Here is a 22,908-nt window from a genome sequence, read left to right on the forward strand (position 1 = left end):
ATCACATGCTTCTGATATCTTATCTCCTAAGTCTCCCAAAAGAAAAGGAAATAAAAGAAATGATGTTCCAGATGTAAAAATGCACATTCGTGAATGTGTAACTTGTCAACCCAGAACTTAAATCAATACCTTATTCTCCATGCTAGTAGAATCTGCCAAATACCTTTGTTCATGAGGGCAGTGCTAACTGGAGAGCATGCTGGTCTGAACCTGGAAACCTGGTTATTAGTTATGAACACCTCTACCTAAGGAAGAACCTACAGGTATAAATGCCTGGCACTCACTCCCAAGCAAAACCTCAAGCTTGAGAACAGTCTATTCACTACCAAATGCCAACTCCCTGTCCTCCCTCCTGAATGTGGGGATGTTAGCAGCAATCCCTCTCCAGTTAGAATGAGATACAAAGTGATTGAAGTGTATTACATTAATAAGAGATTTTAATGTTTTCATGTAATGTTGTACCTTTTGTTAGAAATCATACATGTTGCTCCTTAAAATAAGAAGGTAAGGTTAGTGTTCATACCTGTAATCCTAGCTACTCAAGAGATCTAAAGACTCACCACACACACAAAATCACTGTCTATACTATATTTCATCTATTTTCTTAGGTGTGCTTTTTTATTTTTTTGGTGGGTCGTGGAGCTTGAACTTGGCCTGGATGCTTGTCCCCTGAGCTCTTCAGCTCAAGGCTACTACATCTGGGCCTGGGCATTGTCCCTGCCCTGTTCAGCTCAAGTCTAACCATCCTACCTTGGATCCAAGCCCCACTTCCCATTTTCTAGAGGTTAGAGATAAGAGTCTCAGGTCCTTTTTTGCCCAGGCTGGCTTTGAATCTTGATCCTCAGCTCTCAGCCTCCTGAGTAGCTAAGATTGCCCTAGGTGATTTTTGTAGGCATATCTGTATATATACACTTATCTGTACTAAAGTATGGATCTCTTACAAAAAGAAGATAGTGTAAGGGTTTCTATTGCATCCAGTTTTCTGGTAGTTAATTAGAGATGAAAGACTTGCCTAGTCCTGCTGGCTTCAAATTATGATCTGTATATCTCAGCCTTCTGAGTAGCTAGGATTACAGGTACTGGTGTCTGGTTTTACCTTTTCTTTTTTTTTAATGACAGGTATGGTGCTTTGGTAATCTACTTTAGTAGATGTTGGACATATTATCGTTTTGTAATCAATTAGTATAGCAAACATTTATCAAAGATCTGCTTTACTCCCAGCACTGTGCAGGGAGGCAGAGGGGCATACAAACACCAGCACCCAAGTCATAGCTGATGCTGGGATTTCATCATCATCACACACTGCCCCATTTTATTCCTTAGGATCAATCAAGGTTGAAAATTGAGCTTGTGTGACACACTGAAAACTCTACAGGAAGGAATAGGAGATACACTAGGCCTCCTTGGCACAGGTCGAAACTTTCTGAATAAAGACCAAGAATCACAACAAATCAGAGAAAGGCTGGATAAGTGGGACTGCATTAAACTGCAGAGCTTTTGTATGGCAAAGGACATAGCTAGTAAACTAATCAGGAAGCCTACAGAGTGGGAGAAGATCTTCACCAACCAAACAACGGACAAAGGCCTCATATCTAAAATATATCAACAGCTCAAAAAATTGAATCACTCCAAAACTAACCTCCAAAGTAACAACCATCCCATTAAAAAATGGGCCAAAGACTTAAAGAGAGTCTTCTCTGAAGAAGAAACAAAAATGGCCTATAGACACATGAAGAAATGCTCAACATTTCTGGTCATAAAAGAAATGCAAACCAAAACAACTCTAAGATTCTACCTCACTCCAGCTAGAATGGCCAAGATCAGCAAAACGAATGACAACAGATGCTGGAGGGGATGTGGCCAGGAGGGATCACTACTACACTGTTGGTGGGAGTGCAAACTCGTTCAACCACTATGGAAAGCAGTGTGGCAGTGCCTCAAAAGGCTAAACATAGAACTCCCCTATGACCCAGCAATTCCACTACTTGGCATTTACCCAACCACCCAGAAACAAGGACATACTAAACCCACTAGCACAACAATGTTCATTGCAGCACTATTCACCATAGCAAAGATATGGAACCAACCTAGATGTCCCTCAGTTGATGAGTGGATCAACAAGTTGTGGTATTTGTACACAATGGAATTCTATGCTGCTGTCAGAAAGAATGACATCGCCCAATTTGTTAGGAAATGGAAAGACTTAGAAAAAATCATATTAAGTGAAGTAAGCCAGACTCAAAGGAACTTAGGCTCAATGGTTTCCCTCATTTGTCATAATCAGTAGAAACCTTGGGCTCTACTAGCAGAGATTTGCAATAGAGCAAACTCTTGATACATAAGGACATATAATGTGAAGCTAATTGAAAGGACCTCCAGGATAGTGAAACAAAAGCTATATAATGAATGATTGTTGTCCTTAATGTACTATGTTGTCTCTCATCTCCTTTGCTGTCCCTTGGTTATCTCATACTGGTATAGTATCTCACTTCGTTATCTGATATATTGAACTTATTCGTATTTGGATATTTGAAATTTGATAGGGAAGGGGTGAAAACCAAGACGGGTGAGGGGTGTGGGGGGGGAGGGAAACGGGTACCAAGACATGTGAAAGGGTATCAATGTACGTGAATTAATGCACCTTCTATCTGGCAAATATCATGTAACCCTTTTACTAATTACAATAAAAAAAAGTAAAAAAAAAAAAAAAAAGAAAATTGAGCTTGTGGATTGGTAGAGCAGGGTCTCAAGCTGGTACCCAAGACCTGGTGATGGTAGCCAAAGGATATGTGACCAGAAGCAAGACAATCTTTAGAATCAGTTTGCAGATAGTGTAAGATAGATTTATTTTATCTTATTTTGTTTTGGGACTTCCTAGGGCTTGAACTTGGGTATTGTCCCTAAGCTTCTTTGTGCACAGGGCTAATACTCTACCACTTGAACTATAACGCTATTTCCAACTTTTTTTTGAATAGTTTATTAAAGAGTCTCATAGCCTGTTCTGCCCAGGCTGGCTTCGAACAGTCCTCAGGTCTCACCATCCTGAATACCTAGGATAACAGGCATGAGCCATTAGTCATGATGACCTTAGCGCGCGCGTGTGTGTGTGTAAATACTGATTTAAACTCAGGGCCTGATGTGAGCTAGGCAGGCCCTCTACCATTTAAGCCATTTTCTCAGCCCTTTTCCCCTTTAGCTATTTTTGAGAGATTCTGCCATCATTTTACTTTGGGCCAGCCTCAAACAAAGAACCTCATACTTTTGGCCTCCTTTATAGCTGAGATTATAGGTGGACAATATTATACTGGCCCTTCCTCTTACCCTTAGGCATAAAAACTGCACAACGAAGTTTTACAGGGTGGCCAAATGACAATCATTGCTATCTGTTGTATGAACTTACGTTTTGAATGTGTACTTTAAAACAATTTACTCCTGAGCTACTTAATGTTAGCAAAAAGGAAACATTGCAGTTTATCTAGCTATTCTTCATACTATATTAGTCTGCTAAATGCTAATTTATGAGTCAATGCTATACCATGTCATAGTACTCTATGCTACAAAGATTGCCATCTGAATAAGTGGTCACATAATTGTACTTTTGTCCTAGCAATGATTGTACCAAAAATACATTGTATTCTTGTCTTGACAAGTAGGGTAACATTCACCACCTTGGGGTTTTCAGACAGTAAAGCTTAAAAACTTCAGGAGACTTGGTGAATTCTCAGACTGATAGCTATTTAACCTGGGCTAACATGTAGGACAGAGATTTTCTTGTTAGTTTAATTACTGAACATTAGTTCCAAAGCAATGCAATTGAATAAAAGTACAAGAGTCACATTACATTGGGGAGATGGACAACTGCAGCTCTCCCCTGCATGACAGAGGAGCAAGAGTTTTCCCACCTAGGGAATGGGGTCATATTCCAGCTGTACCACCTACAATCTTTGTCCCTTAACAAGTTTTACAGCTTCTAAGATTCTGTTTCCTTTTATGTGTGTGCAGACACATGTGTCTGTACACACACATGTATGCGAGTACAATATGTCTATATGGTTGTGTTGGTCATGAGGCTTGAAATCAGGGCTTTGAGCACTACCTTTGAGCTGTTTAGTGCAAGGATAGCACTCTACCAGTTGAACCACAACTCCACTTGTGGCTTTTTGGTAATTAATTGGAAATAAGAGTCTCATGGACTTTCCCACCTGAGCTGGCTTCAAACTGCAATTCTATCTCAGCTTCCTGAGATAGACCCTAGCTAATGTCCTTACCTTTAAGTAGAATTTTGAAAAGTCATGGTCATAGTGAGGACTAAACATAATAGTTACAAAAATGAACACACTGGTAGTATTATTCAGCTATAAGCAAGAATGGAAGGGCTGGGAGTTTGGCCTAGAGGTAGAGTGCTTGCTTAGCAGGCAAGAGGACCCAGGCTGGATTCCTTGATACCACATATATAGAAAAAAGCTGCAAGTGCTGCTGTGGTTCAAGTGGCAGACCACTAGCCTTGAGAAAGAAAAAAGCCCAAGGACAGTGCTCAGGCCCTGAGTTCAAGCCCTGGGACTGACAAAAAAATAAATAAAGCCTGACACAGTGGCTCATGCCTGTAATCCTAGCTACTCAGGAGGCTGAGATCTGAGGATCAAGATTCAAAGCAAGTCCGGGCACAAAACGACCTGAGACTCTCTGGTTAACCTCTAGAAAATGGGAAGTGGAGCTTGGCTTGGGGATAAGGAGGTAGTCTTGAACTGAAGAGCTCAGGGACAGCACCCAGGCCCAGGCATAGAGCGGTAGCCTTGAGCTGAAAAGCTCAGAGACAGCGCCCAGGCTGAGTTCAAGCCCTATGATCCACCAAAAAAAAAAAAAGAAGAAGGAGGAGGAGGAGGAGGAGGAAGAGGGAGGAGGAAGAGGAAGAAAGAAGAAGAAGAAGGAGGAGGAGGAGGAGGAGGAGGAGGAGGAGGAGGAGGAATGAAATTATGTAGTTTACAAGAAGATGGGCTGGCCTCTATAGAAACCTTATTAAATGAAGTAAGCCAAATGCAGAAGGACAAAGATAGCATATTTTCTCTCATATGGATGCTAGCCTTAAAAATAAATGCAGGACTTTGATCATGGCGTAGTGATAGAGTGCTTGCCTAGCATGCATGAAGGCCTGGGTTCGATTCCTTGGAACCACCTACATAGAAAAAAGCTGGCAGTGGTGCTGTGGCTTAAGTGATAGAGGTATAGCCTTTAGAAAAGTGCTCAGGCCTTGAGTTCAAGTCCTAGAACTGGCAAGAAAAAACCCAAAACACCTGGGATTTGAGTTTTATACACATGCCCATATACATGTGTATATATATGTGCAGATACATAAATAACGTATGTACAGGAGAGAGAGAACATATTTATACTTGTGAGATTGTTTGAGGGTGTGGGGGGAGAAGAGAATGTTTAGCTGGAAGTGGTGTTCTAGCTCAAGTGGTGGAGCTCTAGCCTTGAGTGAAGCCTAAGGACAGTGCTCAGGACCTGAGTTCAAGCCCTAGGACTGGCCAATATATATATATATTAATATATTATGTATATATTAATATATATATTTCATTGCACATGTGGATGAAGATGCCAAACAAAAAGTCACTGAAAGCTGTTGGATAATAGGGAATGGTGGGGAGTGAGGAAAGAGGGAGCCAAGGAGAGGGCCCATGTGATTAAAGTATTGTACATGCTTTTTATTTTAAAGAGGTATTCCCTAGGAATGTAAAACATATCCTGTCTAGGGAGGGGTTATGTGTGAGAGAGGAGAGGTGAGTGGAGAGGATAAAGGAAGGTGAACATAGTCAAAATATTGTAGGTACAATGTGTGAATATGAAACAGTAAAGCTTACTAAGATTGGTTTGGGAAGGAGGGAGGGAGATGGGGGAGCGAGGAGGTGGTGACTCTACTCCATGGTCCATTATATGTGTATAAAAACATGTCACAATGAAACCCCCTGGTACAACTAATTGATGGAAATGAAAAAATGGTGGGGAGAGTGCTGACCCAGGGCCTGCGCCTGGTGATGCTCATTGAGAAGATGGCATTGTTGATAACGCCCTCATCCCTGGAGAAGAGGAGGAGACATGGATGTTCTCTTCCCTCGTCCTTTATAGGAGTATCCAGAAGCTGGCAAAAGTTAGGGACAGCTCATCTGCCACGAGGCTCTGTTTACATCTCCAATCACTCAAATGAAATATCAAAACAGCTCCCCGGCTTCTCAAAGTGCTCATTACGTTAATTCCAATGGCACAGAGTTTCCCCCTAAAATAAATGACTGTCCATCTGTTTGTTTCCCTCTGCTAAACTTGATTTCATGCTTTTCTGGGGCTAGGAAGAAACACTTCAAAAACAGTTAATGCAGACCAAGTAAGGACATCTATAGCCCATCTCTCTGTACTCCCAGGACATCAGAAGGCCTGGCCAGTCAGTCACGTGAAGTAAATCAGGATGGCCAAGGTCCGTTGGTTTGGTCCTGCCATGCCAGGATCTACCTATAGGAAGGGCTTGTTTGGTTGAGTGCTACTGTTTTTCCCATTCATTTAATTTATGCTTTTGATTAAAATGTATAACTCAGGGAAGAGACATGGACTGCTACACCCAGTTATTGTGCTTCCAATTGTTTAGGATGACAGACATGCCACCATGCCCAGCCATTTGTTGATATGGAGTCTCTCAAGCAATTTTTGCCCAAATGGTTTTCAGGTCATGATCCTTTGATCTTTGTCTTCCAAGCAGCTAGAATTACAGGCTAGAGCCACTGCACCTGGATACGGCTTACTTGTTTTTATTTATTCTGTATAGCACCTTGGTATATCTTTTTTATTATTAATAATTATAGGAAATGTTAACTTAGGGTTTTCAATGACTGATTATTTTCCTGTTTATCTTTATAACTAATTGTGGCCATGTTGCTGTACAGTCATCATAAATCACAACAGGTATTTCTTCTGTTGGATAATCCTTGTTTCATGGGACATTTTACAGAATACAGTAAGAACAATAACGAAGATTCTGTTGCAAACATAAAACATTCAGCTTTGCAACTGTACTCATAATGAAAGCCAGCAGGAAAAAGTTAGCTAGTCTTTGATGAGATGGATCAAAAACAAAACAAAACAACAAACAAAAGCAAAGCACTGCCTATGCAGTAACTCGAAAAGTTGAAGCTGGCACAGTGGCTCATGCCTGTAATCCTAGTTACTCAGGAGGCCAAGATGTGAAGATCAAGGTTCAAAGCCAACCCAGGCACAAAAAGACCTGAGACTCGTATCTCCAATTAACCTCTAGAAAATGGGAAGTGGGTCTTGGCTCAAGGGTAGGGTGGTAGCCTTGAGCAGAAGAGCTCAAGGACAATGCCCAGGCCTAGTTCAAGCCCCATGACCCACAAAAGAAAGAAAAAAAGCTGAGATTTTGTGGTTGTACAAAAAGACTTCTCTTCATTTAGTAAAGGCATTTCAGTTGTTTGTATTTATTTATTTATTTATTTATTTTTGTGGGCCAGATCTAGTCGTTAGAGTGCTTGCCTAGCATGCACGAAGACCCGGGTTCGATTCCCCGGTACCATATACATAGGAGAAAAAACAAGCCGGAAGTGGTGCTGTGGCTCAAGTGGTAGAGCTCTATTCTTGAGAAAGCCCAAGGGCAGTGCTCAAGCCCAGAGTTCAAGCCCCAGGACTAGAAAAAAAAAATTTTTTTTTTTTGCACCTTGTGAAGATGCAGTTACATGAGTCAAATTAGCAAAAGATACATAAAAAAAACAATAAATATCAGAAAAACCTTTATACAATCTATATCACCAGGAAATGGCTTAGAGATGAAATATATGGCACGGAAAATTGTTAAACTCATGTTAATCATTTAAAAGAGTAAAAAAACTAATGCACAGAGGAAAAAACACAGAAATAAACACTGAAAGTAAACAATCTCTGACAAGGGATAGTACAAGGTAGAAATGGTCTGTAGGAGCTGGCTAACTTTTATGAGCATTATTTATAATTTGATTTTATTTTTCATTTGAAATCTGGCTTTCCTGAGAGACTGAGTCCACACTCATTAATTCTATGTGGTGAAATTCCTTTTGGAATTCTTCCGTGACTCAGCTTCTGTTGATGTCAGCATTTCCTATTAATTTTTCCCCTCTTCTGTACCTTGCTTCTGCCTTGGTTTTGGTACTCAAAAATTCATTCCACATGTACTCATACTCACACCACAAAGTTGGCAGACAGAAGACTGGTGGGCAGACAGCAACACTATTTAAAAGTGCCTTTTTGAATGCACAGAAAGATTGACTTTGCTGACTTCTTCAAGCCAATGTGGCTTTAATTCATTAAAAGCTCCTGGAATTTCATCAGCTGGAAGGAATGCCAACACAGACTTTAGGTTTGAACTGAAATTTTCATCATGGCAATTTTATGACAAGGCCAATTCCTTCCCCATAATTCAGCTTTCTACTCTTCTTATACAAGCTTGGTTTTGTCCTTTATGGAAATTGAGAATGTTCAGGAGTTTAGCTTTTAGGATTTCAACATTCAGGATTTTAATATTTTGGGATGATTTGAGGATTATTTTAACATTTGGGGATGATTTAAGGATTATTTCTTAGCCTTTTAGAGACATTGATTTTTCATGATTTCAATATTTAACATTATGACATAAGGACATCAAGGACTTTGTCTTTCAGGATTATAAACAGCATTGGTTTTATATGTATCTTTTATATTAAGGATGGCTGGTACTGGAAGCCTGGCTCAAGTGATAGAGCAAAGTTGTGAACAAAAAGCCAACAGAGAGCATATGAAACTTTGAGTTCAGGTCCCAGTGCCAGCAGATACACACACACACACACACACACACACACACACACACACACACACACACACACAAAGGGGGGAGGACTGTGCACTCATATGTTTTATTGAGTTTTTAAAATTAGAAATCAGTATTGAATTGTGCTCGTATTTTCCCAAGTCTATGAAGGTGACTGTATATGTTCTTTTTTTTCCCCATAGAGTTGTTAATATGGTGAATCATACTTGAGAAAATCAGCTTGTAGGAGAAGTAATTTATTTTGGCTTTTGTTTTTCAGTGGTTTTAGTCCATTATTCCCTGGTCCTATCGCTTTAGACCTGAGGAGTGGCTGAATACCATGATGATGGCAGATGAGGAAGGGGCCAGAAGAAGACAATACCTGGAAGGACACACTCCTAGGGACCTTGTGGACTCAGGTAGGCCCCACCACCTGATGTTTCCAGCTCCTCCCCAAATAGTACCACTAGTTGGGGACCTCAGCTTCAACATATGACCATGTGGGGGACATTTTATTTTCAAACCATAGCAATATCTGTTTGAAAGTATTTTATTTATAAAATTTATACTCGGGGAGGGAGTGTGGCCTAGTGGTAGAGTGCTTGCTTAGCATGCATGAAGCCCTAGGTTCAATTCCTTGGTACCATACACACAGAAGAAGCAGAAGCATCACTGTGGCTCAAGTGGTAACCTGCTAGCCCTGAGTAGATTGTCCAACTTTGGACCTGGGCTCTATGTTCAAACCCTAGTTCTGACCAAAAAAAAAAAAAATTATACTAGTTAGGCATTAGTAGCTACTGGCTGCTGAGATCTAGAGGATTCAGTTTGAAGTCAGACTACACAGAAAAGTCCTCAAGACCCATGTCCAGTGAACCAGCAAAAATCCAGACTAGAGGTATGTATCAAGTAGTTAGGGTGGCGAATATAAGCAAGTACACCAAGGAAGTACAGATGCCCTGAGATCAAAACCAAGTACCAGCAAAATTTAAAAAAAAAAACGTTTTTAGGGCCTGGGAGTTGGCCTAGTGGAAGAGCACTTGCCTCGCATGCACGGAGACCCGTGTTCAATTCTTTAGTACCACATACATAGAAAAAGCTTGAAGTGGTACTGTGGTTCAAGTGGTAGGGCTCTAGCCTTGAGAAAGTCCAAGGACAGTGATCAAGCCCTGAGTTCAAGGCCCAGGATTGGCAAAAGATAAAAGTAAAAATAAAAAGCAAAACAAAACAAAGAAAAACCCAATATTTAGGTGAGCCAGGTATCAGTGGGTTATACTTGTAGTCCTAGCTACTCAGGAGGCTAAGATCTGGGGATTATAGTTTGTAGCAGAACAGGCACAAAAGTCTAGGACACTCTAATCTCCGATTAACTAGCAAAAGCCAGGAATGGAAATAAGGCTTAAATGTTAGAGTGCTGGCCTTGAAAAGAAAAAGGCAAGCAACAGTGTGAGTCTTAGCCAGGTGTGGTGGCTCAGGCCTGTAATCCTACTCAGGAGGCTGAGATCTGAGGATCAAGGTTCAAAGCCAGCCTGGGCACAAAAAGGACCTGAGACTTTTATCTCCAATTAACCTCTAGAAAAATAAGTGTAAGTCTTACTGGGTGTTGGTGACTCAGGCCTGTAATCCTAGGTACTCAGGAGGCTGACATCTAAGCATCCTGGTTCAAAGCAGCCCTTGTTTCAGTGGAGAATATGTGTGCTATAGAAAGGTATACATGCTTATGTTATATGTATATTATATATGTGTATATTTTTCTGTTTTCTATTTCATTTTTACTACCCTAATCATTATAATACTGTTGGTTTGTTTTACACTTCTAGTTATTATAGTTGGGAGTTTAATGCTCATAATTCTTCTTCTTTTTTTTGGTAGTCCTGGGCCTTGAACTCAGGGCCTGAGCACTGTCCTTGGGCTTTCTCAAGGCTAGAGCTCCTGCCCCCCCTTTTTTTGCCAGTCCTGGGACTTGAACTCAGGGTCTGGGCACTATCCTTGGACTTACTCAGGGCTAGAGTTCTACCACTTGAGCCACAGTGCCACTTCCAACTTTTTCTGTGTATGCAGTACTGAGGAATAGAACTCAGGGCTTCATACATGCTAGGCAAGCTCTCTACAACTAGGCCATCCTCCCAGGCCTCATGACTGTTCTTTAACTGCTGATTGATATGTATGTTTACTGCAAACTGTCCTTCAATTTATTGTTTCCAATGTATTATTTTTTTTAATGTAGGATTTGAATGACATTGTTTCTTCAGTGTTTTGGTCATATCTGACTGTATCATCCTAAAATGTGTTATTTAATTTTATGTTTGAAATGAATTTGAAGCATTTATTTTTAATTCCTAATTGCACTGCATTATTCCCAGAGCATGTGGTTTGTAATATTTCTCTTTTATGCAGCTTACTTTGTGCCTTAGGTCCAATCTCCCTATTCACTTGAGAAGCTACCAGTCTATCAGAGTGCAATAGACGGTGCTCTGTGTACTGCACATCCAGTAGATCTAGGCTATTGGTTATTCAGCTTGAACATTTCTATCTCGCCCATATTTTTTTTGCGTACTTTGCCCATCTCATACTGAAAGTGCTTCTTTACAGTGTCTGATTATTAGTGTATTTCTTTGCTATGTAGTTTGCAAAGCACAGTCTGTTAGTTTTGTTATGTCTATTTTTTTCACTAAAGAGAAAAGGGGCTAGAGGATTGAGTCAAGTGGTTGAATGCCTGCGTAGGAAGCAGAGGGCCCTGAGTTCAATTCCAAGTACCATCATTGTGCTTATAAACTGACATGTAGAATTGAAAGCCCTCTATACAAGTACCTGAAGTTAATATAAAAAATAGAAGAAGAATGAATAACTGGGTTGTGTTTTGGCTTGCAACTTCGCCATATCAGTAACACACTCCCTTTCAATTTATCTCTCTTCTTCCTTAATCAATTCCCCTTTTCCCCTTACTCTTAAACCCCTGGATTACACCTCCCAATAAGGTGCTAACGGATAATCCTTTGCCTTTGGCTCTGTTTTCTGGGGAACCGGGGCTAAGACTGTATTAATATCTGACAGATAACTTGAGCCACAGGCCATGTTCTCTATCCAGTCAATTTCTCTCTTTACTCTTCACTGTATTAGGAAATCAGAATTTACAGTCATAGTTTAGCTGCTGTGGCAGGAAGGTTTTGGTGGCTCCGACAAATTGTTTCAGATTGAATATGGACACAGGAGTTATGAGGAACTTTTCAATGAAGACTCCTTTCATCATTCTGTCAGGAACTAAGTCAATGATCACATCACAGTGAGAAGCCAGAAGGTCGACTATTTCAACCTGAGACTTGTCAGCAAATGGGTTTCCCAAGTTTGCTCAATTGCATTTGATTTTGTAAAGTCTTTATGCAAGTCCTTATGGGTTTCTTTCTCTTGTGACTGTAGGAAAAAACACCACCACCAAAAATAACAAAGAACAGAAAACAAAACCCAAGCAACAGAAATGGCCAGATTTAAGGTGATTTTGTTGTTTGCACCATATTCAGCCTTTGTGTAAGGCACACTGGCGCATTATTACCCACATTTAAAAAGCATCTTAAAAAATTGACATGACAATGTTATTTTACTCAAAATATGTAAATTTTCTGAGAAATACCACGCGATTAAGTACTTAAAATCATAGAGGTATTTGGCCAGAATTAAGAAAGCCATCTCCCTTTTTTAAAATTGTTCCAAAGATTTTTGTTATTCTAAAATGTTATGAAAGAAAAAAAATGGCAGGAGGTAGAAGGCTGCTAAAGTTTGAATTCAGAGCCTCCTCGCACTTGCTAGGCAGGTGCTCTACCACTCAAGCTTTGCCCTCTGCCTATTTAAGCTTTTGGGTTTTTTTTTTTTAAATAACATCTTGAATTCCACCCCACCCTGGCTTTCCTGAATAGTGATCGCCCTGTCTTTCCCCAGTTAATGCATATATTGTATGATCTCATTGATGTGGAGTGTACATAGTAGGAAGCTCTATAACAGTTAGGAACTAGATCAGTAGTTGATCAGGGACAGGGGAAGAGGGAGTCGGGTATGAGTGTTAGCAGTTACAGATGTTATTTTGGCATGCTAGAAATGTTCTAGAGTTAAGTAACAAGGAAAATTGTACAACATTGTCAACACACTAAAAAGAACTTATTTTACAAAATCAGAGACTTTACTGTAGTAAATTTTATATTACATTAAAACATTAGGTAGTTGTGTACTGGTGGCTCTTACCTGTAATACATTTCTAGGAGGCTGAGATCTGAGGATCATGGTTCAAAGCCAGCCTCGGCACAAAAATCCCTGAGAGTCTGATCTCTAGTTAGCCACCAGAAAACCAGAAGTGGTGGCTGTGGCTCAAAGTGGTAGAGTGCTAGCCTTGAGCTGAAGAATTCAGGGACAGGGCCCTACAACCAACCAACCAACCAAAGCAAAACAAAACAAAACAACAACAAAAACAGTGAAAAAAGGAACTGGAGTCATGGTTAAGGTAATAGAGTCCTGCCTAGAAAGCACATCAACACTGTTTCCTCCTACCATGATTTGCCAGGATCTGATCTGTACTATGGGCTATTTGTTCCAGTTGCAAGTATTTGTGACATAGCAATTGTTCTCTCCTCCTCCTCCTCTTCCTCCTCCTCCTTCTCCTTTTTTTCTCTTCTTTCTCCTCAATCATTCTCTTGTTCTAGTTCCTCTCCCCCTCTCCCCTGTCTTCTGTTTCTCTTTTTATATTTTAGCACTATAGTTACACTCTGCACATCTAACAAAGGAATTTCACTCAGTGTCTTTTCTAAATGATCCCTGCATGAGGGGTCATTTCCTGTGTTGTTCCTGGTGACACTTTTGGAGTTGTAAAGATTGTGACTTGGAAGGATGCCCCTGCAGTTCAGATGCCTCTGCTTTGCTTACATCCTTGAAGGATATGGACAGGAGACATCTAGTCTCCATCTCCAGTCTCTAGTGTAGCCTAGAACATCAGCTCTCAGAGAGAGAAATAATTAACAGAAGAACTCAGCTATTTCCAGGGCTTCTTCTTCTTTTCTACATGTTATTTCTGGCTGAATTGTGTTTGAATTCTAAGTAAGATAAATATAAATTTTTCATGACTTTGCTTTTGTCATTTTTCAATTAAGAGTATTTGTCTTTTTCTTCCTCAGAGGGTACTATATCTTTTCTTTTTCCTTCTTTGCTTCCTTGCTTCCTTTCTTCTTTCCTTCCATATGTTTTTTCTCTTCTTCCCTCTCTTCTTTTCCTTCCCTCTTTCCTTCCTTTCTCTCTTCTTCCTTTCCTCCCTCCCTTCTGTCCTTTCCTTCCATTCTCTCAAGCCATACCTCCAACCCTTTTGGCTGCCATTTTTCTAACTGGGGTTTGGTTTTTGCCCATCCTAGAGTAGACAGAATTGCTCCCGTTTACATTTCCCATGTAGCTTGGTTGTTAGATGCACACTACTACACCCAGGTTTCTCTATTGAGAAGGGGTGATGTGAAGGTTTTTGTCCATGTTGGCCTTGAACCATGATCCTCCCAATCTCATTGTCCTGAGTAGCTAAAATTACACTGGATACTTTTTATTTTATTTTATTTATATTTTGCCAGTCCATGGGGCTTGAACGTAGGGCCTGAGCACTGTCCTTGGACTTTTCTCAAGGCTAGAGCTCTACCACTTGAGCCACAGCACTGCTACTAGCTTTTTTTCTATGTATGTGGTACCAAGGAATCAAACCTGGGCCTTCGTGCATGCTAGGCAAGCACTCTACCACTAGGCCAAACTCCCAGCTGATATTTTTTATTTTATATCTTAAGTACACATATATGAAGTATGTATCTGTGTGTGTTTTATATTATAACATCTCTTTGTATATAATGTATATATTATATGTGAAATATTACATATATACATGTACATTTCCTAATATACTATCTCTGGGCATATGGGGGAATGTATGTATATGTGTTTATATCTCTTATGTTATTACTCTCTCCAATCCAAAACTTAATTCCAGTATAGGTTCATTTATTTTTGCCAGTCCTGGGTCTTGAACTCAGGGCCTAGGCACCATTCTTAGACTTTCTCAAGGCTAATCCTCTTCCACTACAGCCACAGCACCACATCTAGCTTTTTCTGTGTATATGGTACTAAGGAATTGAATCCAGGACTTCATGCATGATAGGCAGGCCCTCTACCACTAGACAACACTCAGCCTCATTCATGATTTTTTTTTTTTTTGCCAGTCGTGGGCTTGAGCTCAGGGCCTGAGCCCTGTCCTTGAATGTTCTCAAGGTTAGAGCTCTACCACTTGAGCCTCAGCACCATTTCTGGCTTTTTTCTGTGTATGTGGTACTGAGGAATCCAACCCTGGTCTTCGTGCATGCTAGGCAAACACTCTACCACTAGGCCAAACTCCCGGCCCTCATTCATGATTTTTATATTGGAACTTTTTTTTAATTCATGGAGGTTAGTTTTATATATTGCTTGAGGTAAACATTCAAGTTTATTTTTCCCCCAAAGGTTAAATAATTATCTTCTCTGATGACGTTAACATTTCCTGTGTTACATTTATACTTTCTTGTCTGGTTTTTGTACAAGACTTTCAGCTGCTATTAATCTAAAAGGAGAAAAGCACAACTAATGTTTCCTGTATCACCCTTGAATCCAGACTTCCTGCCCCCACCTCAGGGGACAGTGGTGCTATTTCAGTGATTTGGTTACAAATAAGACAATATAGAAAAGCAGGAAAGTGAGCTTTTTAATCCCAATGGCAAAGCCATTCATTATCCTTGCATATCAATTCTTACCTTCCTCCTTTGTAACAAAACTCTTCATTCTTAACTGAGCACTTGGCAAATCAGAATTGTTCCCCTTGCAGGGGAACAATTTCCCTTAAAGGGAAAAACCATGATCTCCCTTTCCCTTAGCTCTGTGTTATTAGAATGTAGACACGGTGGCTGGACTGTGTGGCTTCATGTTAAAGAAACTAGAGCTATGGTACAGTCATGGCATGGGTCCCCAACTTGTGGATGGAGCTGACAACCCAATAAACAAATTTGGGTAAAAGTTTGTTTGGGATTGGATTCTGTGTGTGCATGTGGGTGCAACATGCATGCTAGTACTAGGGCTTGAACTCCGGGCCTTGAATCTTTGAGTGGCTTTTTGCACTCAAGGCTACCAGCAGGATTTTCTTTTAGTATTGAATGTAACTCTGATTATATGGAGTCACAGGGCCATATAGTCAGTAATGGATACTGGACGTACATAAAGTAAACCATCATTAAATGCTTGTTCAAGGCATGTATTTCCACTTGTAGGCATGATCGGAATGATTATAGATATTTTACATCATTTCCTTTACATCTTTTGTATTTGGGCTGATGACGAAACCTTCAAAGACGTACTTTCACATCTCAGCTGTTTCATAGTTAATTTTCACAGGCAGCTCCTTAAAAAGACTTTTAAAAAAATGAATTCTCTTTTGTTTTAAGGATAGATATATAATCTGTGCACCATGGCTCATGCCTATACTAGCTATTTAGCAGGCTGGGATCTGAGGATCATGATTCAAACTGAGGAAAACCCACGAGACTTTTATGTCCAGTTAACTAGCAAAAAGCTGCAAGTGGAGCTATGGCTCAAGTGCTAGAGCATTAGCCTTCAGTGAAAAAGCTAAGCAAGATTGTGAACCTCAGCAATGGTGTATACACATGCACACACACACACACACACGTACACTCCATACACAGAATAAACTGGAGGTTGCCCATGATCTTTGGTGCATTCTTCCTTGGGTCCTGCCACAAATCGGGAATGGTAGACACACCACAGTCAGCTCAGCCAAGCCCTGAGCTGCGCTGTCCTGATGTTCTCTGCAAGGTTTATGCGCCTATTTAATTGCAGTTACATCCTTCTGTGTTCCCCTGGGGCCCATCTTTATGGAGAAATAGGCAGTTGGCTGAGGATGTTGGAATTGAGCATTCCTTGCTAATTATTTAATTTTCATCTGGCACAGACTAAAGCCTCTTAAGTTTAGTGAAAACTATAAGTCAATTACCTTCCTTTGCCACCAAGGGGCCGACCTCTTATAACTCAAAACAAACACACAACTCATTCCTCACCCTTGTCCTCAACCCAAGCGAATGAAACTGCTTTTCTCTCATACTCAACATGTATAGAGAAAAGGCTGAGAGCAGCACCTGTTTATTGTAAAACTAAAGCATTAGTGAGAATGTAATGGGGTGCAATTGCTTTGGCACCTCAACTCACCATTCCTTCCATAAGCCTATTTTTGGCTCTGCAATCCATCAAGTATGGCTTGCTATGAAATATAACAAGTTACCCAGGTGCTGGTGACTCACACCTGTAATCCCAGCTACTCAGGAATCAGATTGGAGTACAAAGCTAAACTGGGAAGAAAAGTCCACAAGATTGTCCACAACTGACCATCAAAATGCTGGGCTGGGGGCTGGGAGTTTGGCCTAGTCGTAGAGTGCTTGCCTAGAATGCATTGAAGACCCCAGGTTTGATTCCTTGGCACCACATACTAAGAACATGCTGGAAATGGTGCTGTGGCTCAAGTGGGAGAGCTTTTGCCTTGAGAAAGCCCAAAGACAGTGCTCAGGCCCTGAGTTCAAGGCCCAAGACTGGCAAAAAATATGCTGGGCTGGATACATGGTTCAAATGTTAGAACGTCAGCCTAGAAAGTATGAGGTCCTAAGTTCAACCCCTCCCCCACCTCTACTCCCCCCCATACAAAGCCAGTAAGGACTGGAGCAGCTTAATCGCTCACCTGAGGTCACACAGCTAACAAGTGACCAAGTGAACCCAACTATGCTCTCGTTCTGGTACTACTGAGATCTTTATCCTCCTTCCTTCTCTAACTCATCATCCTTTTTCAAGACACAAAGTATGAACCACTTTCTCCAGCAAAATTGTCCCTGGAACTTCATACTGAAGGCCTCTCTGGGCTCCTGTGATGAGACAGTGTTTTCTGACCAGGACATCTGTAGAAGCTTCAGCACTGTGCATGGATGGATCTCTGATGAACTTCTCAGAACAAGTGATGCAAACCAGGCCTTTTCCTCCCATCTCTCCATGCTTAACCTTATGCCATAAGGCTTTACAAAAAGCTTGTCTGTTAACTGACCATCTCCTTCAAGGACTCTTAAGTTCTTTTAGTCTTAACACCAAGCACAATTTCTTATTCATTGCCTGCCCTCAACATGCAATGTAGGCTTCAGGAATGGATGGATCATTGAAATGGGTCATTGGAATTAAACTTTCATTTTTCCTATGTCATCTCCTTTAATCTTGTCATTGCCCTATGACCTGGGTCTTGAAATGGACCTAGCTCTAAAAATTGCACATAAAATGAGATGTATCATCTTTCTATTATGTACACACATACACACACACACACACACACACACACGCACGCATGCACGCACCCACGCACGCACCCACCCATGCATGCACCCACGCACGCACCCACGCACGCACGCACGCACGCACACACAGTACACTAAACTTCCCTCTTGTCAAAAAAGTTCCTGCACAAGAATTTCTCTTGAGGTCCTCTGTAATGATCCTTTTTCAGATTTTACCTGTGATTCCTTTGGGAAACACCTGGTTAGGATTTACCTCCCCGTCCCCTTGAAGTTAAGTCAGCTGAGATGACTTGCCCATTCCAAATGATGAGCATTGCCCTCCGACAACTCAGCAATGCCCACAGTTGAGTTTTTCCTATCTGAAAGGGAGCCACGAAAAACACAATCCCAAGGCTGACCTGTAGAGAACATCACATGGGACATTACAGTGAACAAGACCTACACCTCAGCTGTTAGATGTGTTTATCACATGGTAGCTGCTCCCATAGTGTATATATATGCATGCATATATATATATATATGTTGTAGTCCATCCTGATGATGACACTATTGAACAAGTGTTCTTCCTTGTCTAGTCAGTCATGGGGCCTGAACTCAGAGCCTAGGCACTGTCTTTTGCTCAAGGCTAGTGCTCTACTGGTAGCTAATTGGAGATAAGAGTCTCATAACTTTCCTTTCAGGACTAGGCTTTGAACTATGGTCCTCAGATCTCAGCATCCTGAGTAGCTAGGACTGCAGGCTTGAACCATTTACACTGGGCACCAGTGGGGTGATACTCGCTTTCATTTTTACATGGAGGAATGAGAATGAAGATCCTTATGATGGCCCTTAGCCCTCCGGGGCTTTGGATCCCAGGGGACACTTAACAAATATCATTGAACTCCAGGAAGTTCTAACTCAGGATATTGCCGATTGTGTATCCTCCATCTCCACTGGGAGCTGAGACAGCTGGAAGGAACCCAAGTCACTGCCAGGGGGAGTTAAATAAAAAGAGCAGAAGTATTCAGAAGGTCAAGAGGTGGAATGGCATTCTAGAACCTTCTTCTGTGTGCCCTGTTAAGCCTGTCTTGGATTAGGTAGTACATGTGTGCTGGGAGAGGATGGACCTGTTGCTTTTGGGAAGCCTTCTGGCTTATGATTTGTATGATATCTTCCATCTTGGTTGGTTAGAAGATTCATTTATATATTTAACCAGATTTTCCCAGGGTGTAAATTCCCTCCAGAGATAAATTAAACACATTTAGGGATACAATCTGTCTGTGAGGCCACCAGGGTACTATTCAATGCTTTGCAGTAGCAATTTACCAAATGGTACCCTGGTGACTTGGAAAGCGAGTGTGCATCTGTAAAGAGGCTTCCTTCACATCCAGGAATGTATGCTCAGATACCCCCCTCCTTCTCCCACCACCACAATGCCTGAATTGCCCAGAGTGGAAAATGGGGGACAGTGGGGGTCCCATTGTGGCTCTTGAGTCTTTGTCATCCCATTGCTGGGCATCTGGGTAAGTAAACAGTGAGCCAAGGTAAATTAATGGAGAAGAGCGAGTTCCTGGCTCTTCTGAAGTACAATGGCTTTCCTAGGGAATCTTTCCTAGCCCTCTTAGAGGACTGCCTTGTCTCTCTTGCCATATATCTGTTAATTTTCTTTGGTGTGTGTATGTGTGTATGCCTTTGCTGGGGCTTGAACTCAGGGCCTGGGCACTTATTCACTCAAGATTAGAACTCTACCATTTAAGCTATACCTCTACTTGTGCCTTTTTGCTTGTTCATTGGCTTTGAACTGCAATCCTTAGAGCTTGTCTTCCTCAGCAGTAGGATTTTTATAGGCGCCTGCTTTTTTTTGTTTGCTTTGTTTGTTTTTTTTAGTCTTTCATGGAAAAAGTCTCTGATTCAGTGATTCATTTATTCATTCAGATAATGAGCAAGTACTAAAACCTTTATCAGGTTTTAGTTCCTTGGATGGATTTTCCATTCTGCCAATTCTGAGGTCAGATCTTGATTCCACTACTTCTGGGCCTGTTGATTCTAGGTCTTAGTTTTCCCATCTGATGATTAGGCACTGACAGGATGACGGCTGTAGTGTGATGGACAGGTTTGAATAAAACAATCCACATAAAAGGTTTAATCAACTGCTGAGCAAAGAAAATATGTTAGGGATTCTTTTTTTTTTTCCCCCTCTGGCCGTGGGCCTTGAACTCTGGGCCTGGATCCTGTCCCTGAGCTCTTCAGCTCAAGGCTACCACCCTACCCTTTGAACCACAGCTCCACTTCCAGTTTTCTGGTGATTAATTGGAGATAAGAGTCTCTTGTACTTTTTAGTGCCTGGGCTTGTTTTGAACTGCAATCCTTAGATCTCAGTCTCCAGAGTAGCTACACATATATGTGTGAGCCACCACACCCAGCTATAGGGATTCTTAATATTTATGGACCACTCTATGTATCACGCATTGAAGTGGTAAAGATATAAATGAGACATGTTTGTTAGGGTTTTTGGTGATTCTATGTCTTGTTCTTGGGGCCTTGTATTTGTTAGGCAGAGGCTCTACCACTTGAATCTCTTTTGCTTTTGGCCCAAGTGTGGCCTAGAACTGTGAGTCTCCTATTTAATCTCACTTAGCTGTGGTAACAGGTACATACCACAACACTCAGCTTTTTATTGGTTGAAATGGGGTCTCATGCAGTTTTAGCCAGTGTTCCATTAGCATTATAGAATTTCATCCAAAAATGTAATAATTTGATTGGTCATTCAGAATCTCAAGCATTGATGTTTAATATTCTTTTACCAACAAATGAGCTAGTCTTAAGAGGTAGATAGACAATCCTGAGAAATTGTGGGAGGATGTTTTACTTGATCACTGGAAAATTCCTGAAAGGTGCTGTAGATTTTCTCTAAAACATGTTGGTCCTAAAATATTTTCTTAATGAAGAAAAAAAATTCAAGAAGGCAGATGTGATATTTTGGTTTAATGTGGTTTACAAAGACTCTAAGTATGAAACAAAATTAGTGAACAAACAAAGTATTGGTGCTTACTCCTGTATGCCTCATTTCTCACAGAGCTGAGGTCCAGAGGATTACAGTTTGAAGGCAAAAAATTCCAGAGGACTCCATCTCCAATTGATCAGCAAAAGGCCTGGATGGACACATGGCTCAAGTGGTAGAACACTAGTCAAACAAACTAGCCAAGTGAGTGCCAGCCCCTGAGTCCAAATCCTAACCCTAGAGGAAAAAATAAACGACATGATAACTTTACAACTAAAAAAATAAATGCTCAAGTTTTTTCAAGTGGCAAAAATTCTATTGTGAATAAGCATGCCTTACCCAGGGCTCTGGTTTAACCAGTACCCCTCCCCCCAGTCACTTTCCAAAATACATAGGGAAAACCAGCCCCCTCAGGAAACATCCTTATATGGTCCCTAGAAACAATTCTATAGTCCTTGATAACTTTCATGTGTTTATAGAACTCTGAATGTCAGGAAGTACCAAAAGAAAGAAAAGGGAAATCTTTCCCTGTGGCATACATCCAGAAAACAGAAAAAAAAACCAAATCAAATTCAAAATGATAAATCAATGCACGATCCGAGTAAGTGCCTTGTGCCTTGAAAAGATACAAGCTTACCTTGAAATGATAACATAGAATTATCTAGAAATGGAGACAGCTAACATGACCACCATTTCATGAGTTCACCAACAGTTTGCTAGAATTCAATACCCAGAAAATGTTTGATGATACCTTTTCATGAAGTGGACCCCAGGCTGTGCTTTTACTGTCCAAGATTTTAAAAGATGAAGACTTCTAAAAATGAGTGGAAACGGGTTCTTCCCCAAGCAGTGGCCAAATTTTGGTGTTTAATCAATAGCCTTTGGTTGAATTAACAGTGTCTCTCAGACTTAGAATCACTTGAGGGAAATTGTTACTACATTCTGATTGGACTGCACCCCAAACCAATTAAGCTAGAATCTCTGGAGGCAGAACCCCAGTGTTCAGCACTTTCTAAAATCTCCTCAGGTGATTCCATGTACAGCCAAGTTTGAAAGATCACTGATGTGGAGATAAACCAGGGAGGCATGTAGATTGAATGACTGGCCTCAATAGATTGCTCCTCTGGAGTTGGGCTAGGGTGTACGTTTACATCCTTGCCACAGTCCTTTGGTTAGAAGATACTTCTCTGCCCCTTGACTTTGGACTTGGTCGTGTGATTTGTTTTGACCAGTGAGATGTCAGTAATGCAGTATATGCAGATGTCTGACTGTGTTGTGGGGTGGGGGGGAGGAGGGCAGATTCTGCTCTTTTGTGCACCTGTGTTTTGCAGACATGAGAGGTGTAGAGAGTAGTGCCAATCTCATCAGCCCCTGGAGTCCAACCTAGTGAACCCCAGTCCCCCACAACCATCAGTATAAAAAAGTATTAAAATTGTTAAGCTACTGGGTTTGGAAGTGTTTTTATTCTTTTCTTTTTTTGGCATTATGTTTGTATAAGAAGTAACTAGCCAGCCTAAAACAAAAAAAATAGGTGTTGTTTTTTTTTAAAAAAAAAATTAATGAGATGGTTAGTTACATTTGAGAGAAATTAACGTTTTTACCTGGCCTGAGAGACTCAAAAGACAGAATTTTATCTAAAGGAAAATGTGACTCATAATATCTACTATGATGGGACTTTTTAGAAGAGTGTTATCATCTCTTTCACCTTTCTAATCTCTGATGCTGGAGAGTAG

General features: G+C 40.9%; 1 long non-coding RNA gene across 5 annotated transcripts in view; it reads left to right on the forward strand.

The window, feature by feature from the left end:
• Window positions 1-21,424, forward strand: part of LOC150046392 (uncharacterized) — a 247,837-nt gene extending 226,413 nt beyond the window's left edge. For all 5 annotated transcript variants that reach the window (XR_016539610.1, XR_016539609.1, XR_016539608.1 and 2 more), the window contains 2 exons: window positions 9,102-9,240; window positions 21,251-21,424. This is a non-coding gene — a long non-coding RNA (uncharacterized LOC150046392). The remainder of the gene's footprint in view (window positions 1-9,101; window positions 9,241-21,250) is intronic.
• Window positions 21,425-22,908: the final 1,484 nt, after the last annotated feature.

This window comes from Megascapheus bottae, chromosome 25 (genome assembly GCF_031878675.1).
Source record: "Megascapheus bottae isolate mThoBot1 chromosome 25, mThoBot2.hap1, whole genome shotgun sequence".
Classification (NCBI taxonomy): Eukaryota; Metazoa; Chordata; class Mammalia; order Rodentia; family Geomyidae; genus Megascapheus; species Megascapheus bottae.